Raw genomic sequence first — 8,074 nt, 5'->3', positions numbered from 1 at the left:
ACCGGCCGCCACGAACCGTCCGACTGTTTCTGAGAGAGTACGGCTCCAATACCGTATGGCGATGCATCCGCAGCTACTCTTGTGTCTGCATTATTGGAGTACTGAGCGAGCACTTCCGGAGAACTTAAGATTTCTTTTATTCTCTGAAACGCCGTTTCCTGCGGCTGTGCCCAAATCCACTCGTTTCTCTCTTTCTGCAGCTCCTTAAGCGGTGTGGTGACTGTGGCCAACTGCGGCATGAACTTGGCAAGATAGTTAGTCATGCCCAAGAGACGGCGCACGTCCTCCACACTTTGGGGCTGTGGCAGCTGCTGGATCGCTTTTACCTTGTCTGGATCCGCCTCGATGCCTTTTGCAGAAACTTTGTGTCCCACAAAAATGATTTCACTTTTTGCAAACTCACACTTCTCGTTAAGTGTGAGGCCTTCTTTTTGAAACTTTTTAAGCACACAATGCAGTCTCTGGTCGTGCTCCCGTCTGTCCCTGCCGTACACCATCACATCATCGGCATGACAGATCACACCATCAAAGTCCTCCAGCATCTGTGACATTCTCCTTTGGAAATGTTCAGGTGCTGATGCTATGCCGAAGGGAAGTCTATTGAAATGAAACCTCCCAAAAGGTGTAATGAAAGTTGTGAGAGGCCTTGACTCTGGCGTGAGAGGGATTTGCCAAAATCCGGAACGAGCATCGAGCTTTGTAAACACTTTAGCGTCTTCCATCATAGCTAATGTTTGATCCACTGCTGGGAGAATGTGACGTTCCCTTTTTACAACTGTGTTCAGGGGTGTGAGGTCCACACATATTCTGGGGGGCTTCTTTGCCGGCCTAGGAATCACCACAATGCCTGAACACCACTCAGTTGGCTCAGTTACTTTTGAAATAACTCCCATTTCTTCCATTCTGAGCAGCTCTGTTCTAACTGCATCTCTGAGGGGAAGGGGGACACGTCGCGGGGCAGACAGGGCCACAGGTATGGCACCCTGCTCTAGCTCTATGTGATACGGTTCTTTCAGCTTGCCTAAACCCTTAAACACATCAGGGTAAGCTGATCTGAAATCTGTTTCAGTTTCGCTGACTGTGTCTACTCTGTACACCAGTCCTAAAGCCTCACATGCTGGTCGACTTAACAATGGCTGTACTAGACCTGACACCAGATAGACATCTTGTGACGTAGTGCGCCCTTTTACTACCAACTGCGCCCCAAAGCAGCCTCTAACTTTAAGAGGGTAACTGCCTGGCCCTAGTAGTTTCTTTGTAGGCTTCTGCAGCTTTCCGTCCCTGTCTGGCCTGTACAGTCTCTCTGGAATAGATGTAACATCTGCCCCTGTGTCAAGTTTAAACTCAACATTTTCCCCATTTAATTTGACCTTTTGAACCCAGGGTTATGACCTGTTTGTTCCTATTTCCCCTAAGAAGACAAGCTCTTCACTGTCTGTATTACTTAGATTTTCAGTTACTTCACGTAAACCTGCTGCTTCACTACTACGACAAGCTACCGCAAAATGTCCTTTTTTCTGACATTTACGACACTGTGCCTCTTTAGCTGGGCAGTCTTTCCATGAGTGCTTATTCTTTCGTCCACAGCGACTGCACTCTTTTTCATTTGGCTTGGTTAAATTTTGTTCCTTCTTCTGCCATGTCTGAGACTTGCCTCTTTTAATATTTGTTCGTATAATGTCCATGTTCAGTGCTTTTTCTTCTGCAACGTTGCTGTATAAAATTGTCTGTTGTTTCTTTACAGTTTCACTCTGCCTGACCTTCTGAATGGCTTTGGCAAGTGTTAATTCTGAGTCCATTTGTAGTTGCTCTGACAATCTTTTATCTCTTATGCCAACTACAACTCTGTCTCTTATAAGTTCCTCTATAAGCATTCCAAATCCACAATTTTCTAAAAGTTTGTGTACAGCTGTGATGAAAGATTCTGCACTCTCACCATCTTGTTGACGTCTGGAGTTGAATTGCGCTCTTTCAAAAATGACGTTGTGTTTTCCCACATAATGTTTATCAAAAGCCGCTTTGACCGCACCATAGTTCTTTTTGTTATCATCACTCAGTGGTAAAACAGCCAAAACGTCGTCAGCTGCATCTCCCATTGCATACAGGAGTGAATTCACCTGATATTCCTCTGGTTTGCTGTCGAGGGCTGTTGCAATGCGAAACCTTTCAAAACGTCTGATCCACTTTGGCCACTCTGTGGGCCGTGAAAAATCAAATGTCTCTGGGGGAGTTATTTGTACAGTGGTCGCCATCTCTCTGTGTGAATCCCTGGCGTCCTCGCGTTCAGGATCTGAGTTTTCTGATGCACCGTCGCTCTGCACTTCTTCCTCCGCCGACATGTGGACGGGGCTGCGCGCGCACACACCTGTTAGTTCGCGCTGGTGACTGCTTTCGCCCGCACAACGGTCATTTTTCGCTCTACAAACTGCCGAAAACTTCTTCCGCAAGTTATTCGCACAGTGCTGCTCCGAAAACGCCGCGGAGACTGAAAGTTCGCCACTTCTGACACCATGTATGAAGAAGACTCGGGACACGAGCGTCTTACGTCTTGAAGCACGTTTAGTACAATAACCCAGGAAGTCCCAACAACCTAGATGCGATGCATTCTGGAAACAGTAGTCTACCGCTACAAACCGCACAGTGTAACCACGGAAACCAAACCATCCCCAGGTAAAGCTGCAGGTGCGATGAACGCGTCGATGCGCATTTATGCAAAATCATTTTATTGAAGTTTTACAGAGAAAATACATCGAAATATGTTTGACCTTTGGCACAAAATATAACAAAGTGTTCTGTAATTTACAGTGACGATACAAAATGACTAAAATACTATAAAAAATAATGAGTTTTCTATGAAATCTGACGTAAGTGCTGTACGATTAGTGGTTTGTGTCACTCACATTTAAAACATTGGGAACTCGCCCGCAAGTCCACAAATAATACACCGAAAAACGACGACAGCAAGTCACATGACCAGATATCAGAAGATGGTTGGTCACATGACCAGATATCAGAAGATGGTTGGTCACATGACCAGATATCAGAAGATGGTTGGTCACATGACCAGATATCAGAAGATGGTTGGTCACATGACCAGATATCAGAAGATGGTTGGTCACATGACCAGATATCAGAAGATGGTTGGTCACATGACCAGATATCAGAAGATGGTTGGTCACATGACCAGATATCAGAAGATGGTTGGTCACATGACCAGATATCAGAAGATGGTTCCCTGACGTTCTTCTGCCAGAACAATTGTCTTAATTCAAATGATCTTTTCCCACACGAATCCTAAAAAAGTGCTCACAAACAAACCACTTCTTCTCGTTATGAGCTGGTCAAAGCGGCTGTGGCACATGTTTTGTCGGTGTACAGTGCAAAACAAATTAAAAGACCCGCTTCTCAACGTACAGCGAACAAACGTTTAAAAAGGACATTTCAGCTTCAGTTCACAGTGTTTATCCTGTTCTGTTCCCCTTTGTTTGAAGTTGAAAGGGTCATAAGCGGAGCCTCCGAGGTTCTGACTCCAAAGGGGTTCGGCTCGTTTGGCTCTGGGGCGGCTTTAGGGGGTGTGGCTAAGCAGCAGAGCGAGGTGATTGGACGAGAGAGAACACAGACTCAGCTTTAACGCGATGTAAAACAAATATAGAAAAACTGGACTCTAAACTGTTCCTGTTTACAATAGCTTTAGCCAGCTAGCTTTAGCCCGCTAGCTTTAGCCCGCTAGCTTTAGCCAGCTAGCTTTAGCCCGCTAGCTTTAGCCCGCTAGCTTTAGCCCGCTAGCTTTAGCCAAGTCTCACGAAGCCGTCTGGTGCTGGGCCTGGAGCCATAGACATGCATTTTGCCATTAAAAGAACCAGGACCAGGACCAGAGCCAGGACCAGGGTCAGGACCAGGACCAGAGCCAGGACCAGAGCCAGGACCAGGACCAGAGCCAGGACCAGGACCAGAGCCAGGACCAGGACCAGGGTCAGGACCAGGACCAGGACCAGGGTCAGGACCAGGACCAGAGCCAGGACCAGAGCCAGGACCAGGACCAGAGCCAGGACCAGGACCAGAGCCAGAGGCAGGACCAGAGCCAGGACCAGGACCAGGACCAGGACCAGGGTCAAGACCAGGACCAGAGCCAGGACCAGAGCCAGGACCAGAGCCAGGACCAGGACCAGGACCAGAGCCAGGACCAGGACCAGGACCAGAGCCAGGACCAGGACCAGGACCAGGACCAGGACCAGATGTTTGGTTTTGGTTCTGGTTCTGGTTTTGGTTTTGGTTTTGGTTTTGGTTTTGGTTTTGGTTTTGGTTTTGGTCCTGGTCCTGGTCCTGGCTCTGGTCCTGGCTCTGGCTCTGGTCCTGGGTCTGGTCCTGGTCCTGGTCCTGGTCCTGGTCCTGGTCCTGCCTCTGGTCCTGCCTCTGGCCCTGCCTCTGGCCCTGGCCCAGGTCCTCGTCCTGCCTCTGGTCCTGGTCTTGGTCTTGGTCTTGCCTCTGGTCCTGGTTCTGGTCCTGGTCCTGGCTCTGGTCCTGGCTCTGGTCCTGGGTCTGGTCCTGGTCCTGGTCCTGACCCTGGTCCTGGTCCTGCCTCTGGTCCTGCCTCTGGCCCTGCCTCTGACCCTGGCCCAGGTCCTGGTCCTGCCTCTGGTCCTGGTCTTGGTCTTGGTCTTGGTCTTGCCTCTGGTCCTGGTCCTGGTCCTGGTCCTGCCTCTGGCTCTGGCTCTGGTCCTGGTCCTGCCTCTGGTCCTGGCTCTGGTCCTGCCTCTGGCTCTGGTCCTGGTCCTGGCTCTGGTCCTGGTCCTGGCTCTGGTCCTGGCTCTGGTCCTGGTCCTGACCCTGGTCCTGGTCCTGGTCCTGACCCTGGTCCTGGTCCTGGCTCTGGTCCTGGCTCTGGTCCTGGCTCTGGTCCTGGTCCTGGTTTTGACCCTGGTCCTGGTCCTGGTCCTGGTCCTGGCTCTGGTCCTGGTCCTGGTCCTGACCCTGGTCCTGGTCCTGGTCCTGGCTCTGGTCCTGGCTCTGGTCCTGGCTCTGGTCCTGGTCCTGGTCCTGGTCCTGGTCCTGGCTCTGGTCCTGGTCCTGACCCTGGTCCTGGTCCTGGTCCTGACCCTGGTCCTGGTCCTGGTCCTGGTCCTGGTCCTGGTCCTGGTCCTGGTCCTGGTCCTGGTCCTGGCTCTGGTCCTGGCTCTGGTCCTGGTCCTGGTCCTGGTCCTGGTCCTGACCCTGGTCCTGGTCCTGGTCCTGGTCCTGGCTCTGGTCCTGGTCCTGGTCCTGGTCCTGGTCCTGGCTCTGGTCCTGGTCCTGGTCTTGACCCTGGTCCTGGTCCTGGTCCTGGTCCTGGCTCTGGTCCTGGCTCTGGTCCTGGTCCTGGCTCTGGTCCTGGTCCTGGTCCTGGTCCTGGTCCTGGTCCTGGTCCTGGTCCTGGTCCTGGTCCTGGTCCTGGTCTTGGTCTTGCCTCTGGTCCTGGTTCTGGTCCTGGTCCTGGTCCTGGTCCTGGTCCTGGTCCTGGCTCTGGTCCTGGTCCTGGTCCTGGTCCTGGTCCTGGCTCTGGTCCTGGCTCTGGTCCTGGTCCTGGTCCTGGTCCTGGTCCTGGTCTTGGTCTTGGTCTTGCCTCTGGTCCTGGTTCTGGTCCTGGTCCTGGTCCTGGTCCTGGTCCTGGTCCTGGTCCTGGCTCTGGTCCTGGCTCTGGTCCTGGTCCTGGTCCTGGTCCTGACCCTGGTCTTGGTCCTGGCTCTGGTCCTGGTCCTGGCTCTGGTCCTGGTCCTGGTCCTGGTCCTGGTCCTGGCTCTGGTCCTGGTCCTGGTCCTGACCCTGGTCCTGGTCCTGGCTCTGGTCCTGGTCCTGGTCCTGGCTCTGGTCCTGGTCCTGGTCCTGGTCCTGGTCTTGGTCTTGCCTCTGGTCCTGGTTCTGGTCCTGGTCCTGGTCCTGGTCCTGGTCCTGGTCCTGGTCCTGGTCCTGACCCTGGTCCTGGTCCTGGCTCTGGTCCTGGCTCTGGTCCTGGTCCTGGTCCTGACCCTGGTCCTGGTCCTGGTCCTGGCTCTGGTCCTGGTCCTGACCCTGGTCCTGGTCCTGGTCCTGGTCCTGGCTCTGGTCCTGACCCTGGTCCTGGTCCTGGTCCTGGTCCTGGCTCTGGTCCTGGCTCTGGTCCTGACCCTGGTCCTGGTCCTGGTCCTGGTCCTGGCTCTGGTCCTGGCTCTGGTCCTGACCCTGGTCCTGGCTCTGGTCCTGGTCCTGGTCCTGGTCTTGGTCTTGCCTCTGGTCCTGGTTCTGGTCCTGGTCCTGGTCCTGGTCCTGGTCCTGGTCCTGGTCCTGGCTCTGGTCCTGGCTCTGGTCCTGACCCTGGTCCTGGCTCTGGTCCTGGTCCTGGTCCTGGTCTTGGTCTTGCCTCTGGTCCTGGTTCTGGTCCTGGTCCTGGTCCTGGCTCTGGTCCTGGTCCTGGTCCTGGTCCTGGTCCTGACCCTGGTCCTGGCTCTGGTCCTGGCTCTGGTCCTGGTCCTGGTCCTGGTCCTGGTCCTGGTCCTGGTCCTGGTCCTGGTCCTGGTCCTGGCTCTGGTCCTGGTCCCTTGTGTCCAGATGTTTGAACTGGACAGAGCTGATGGTTTTTGTCTTTGCTTAAAACTCTCCAGATGATTCAATTAAACCAATGTTTAAATCCATGAACTCAAATTGGAATCGTCTCCAGCTGACAGTACCACAGGGCAGCACCACAGGGCAGTACCACAGGGCAGTACCACAGGGCAGTACCACAGGGCAGTACCACAGGGCAGTACCACAGGGCAGTACCACAGGGCAGCACCACAGGGCAGTACCACAGGGCAGTACCACAGGGCAGTACCACAGGGCAGCACCACAGGGCAGTACCACAGGGCAGTACCACAGGGCAGTACCACAGAGCAGTACCACAGGGCAGTACCACAGGGCAGCACCACAGGGCAGTACCACAGGGCAGTACCACAGGGCAGTACCACAGGGCCACAGGGCAGTACCACAGAGCAGTACCACAGAGCAGTACCACAGGGCAGTACCACAGAGCAGTACCACAGAGCAGTACCACAGGGCAGTACCACAGGGCAGTACCACAGGGCAGCACCACAGGGCCACAGGGCAGTACCACAGGGCCACAGGGCAGTACCACAGGGCAGTACCACAGAGCAGTACCACAGGGCCACAGGGCAGTACCACAGGGCAGTACCACAGGGCCACAGGGCAGTACCACAGGGCAGTACCACAGGGCAGTACCACAGGGCCACAGGCCAGTACCACAGAGCAGTACCACAGGGCAGCACCACAGGGCCACAGGGCAGTACCACAGGGCCACAGGGCAGTACCACAGAGCAGTACCACAGGGCAGTACCACAGGGCAGTACCACAGGGCAGCACCACAGGGCAGTACCACAGGGCAGTACCACAGGGCAGTACCACAGGGCAGTACCACAGGGCAGTACCACAGAGCAGTACCACAGGGCCACAGGGCAGTACCACAGGGCAGTACCACAGGATGGAGACCCTCTCAGACACATGTCAAGATGTGTTCGATTATCTTTAAAGACCTATTTAAAACTAACAAGATTCACTTTGTGAACTGAAGTCGCCCTGTGGATGTTCTCTTTGTGTACAGTAAAGCCCTTCACAGTAAAGTCCTTCACAGTAAAGTCCTCCACAGTAAAGCCCTCCACAGTAAAGTCCTTCACAGTAAAGTCCTCCACAGTAAAGTCCTCCACAGTAAAAGCCCTCCACAGTAAAGTCCTCCACAGTAAAGTCCTCCACAGTAAAAGCCCTCTACAGTAAAGTCCTTCACAGTAAAAGCCCTCCACAGTAAAAGTCCTCCACAGTAAAGCCCTTCAGAGTAAAGCCCTTCACAGTAAAGTCCTCCACAGTAAAAGCCCTCCACAGTAAAAGCCCTCCACAGTAAAAGTCCTCCACAGTAAAAGCCCTCCACAGTAAAGTCCTTCACAGTAAAAGCCCTCCACAGTAAAAGCCCTTCACAGTAAAAGTCCTCCACAGTAAAAGCCCTCCACAGTAAAAGCCCTCCACAGTAAAAGCCCTTCACAGTAAAAGCCCTCCACAGTAAAAGCCCTCCACAGTA

Source organism: Eucyclogobius newberryi, unplaced genomic scaffold, assembly GCF_026437365.1.
Source record: "Eucyclogobius newberryi isolate DKJ021-1_F unplaced genomic scaffold, fEucNew1.0.hap1 SCAF_12, whole genome shotgun sequence".
NCBI classification, from domain to species: domain Eukaryota; kingdom Metazoa; phylum Chordata; class Actinopteri; order Gobiiformes; family Gobiidae; genus Eucyclogobius; species Eucyclogobius newberryi.
This window is presented reverse-complemented; position numbering follows the sequence as displayed.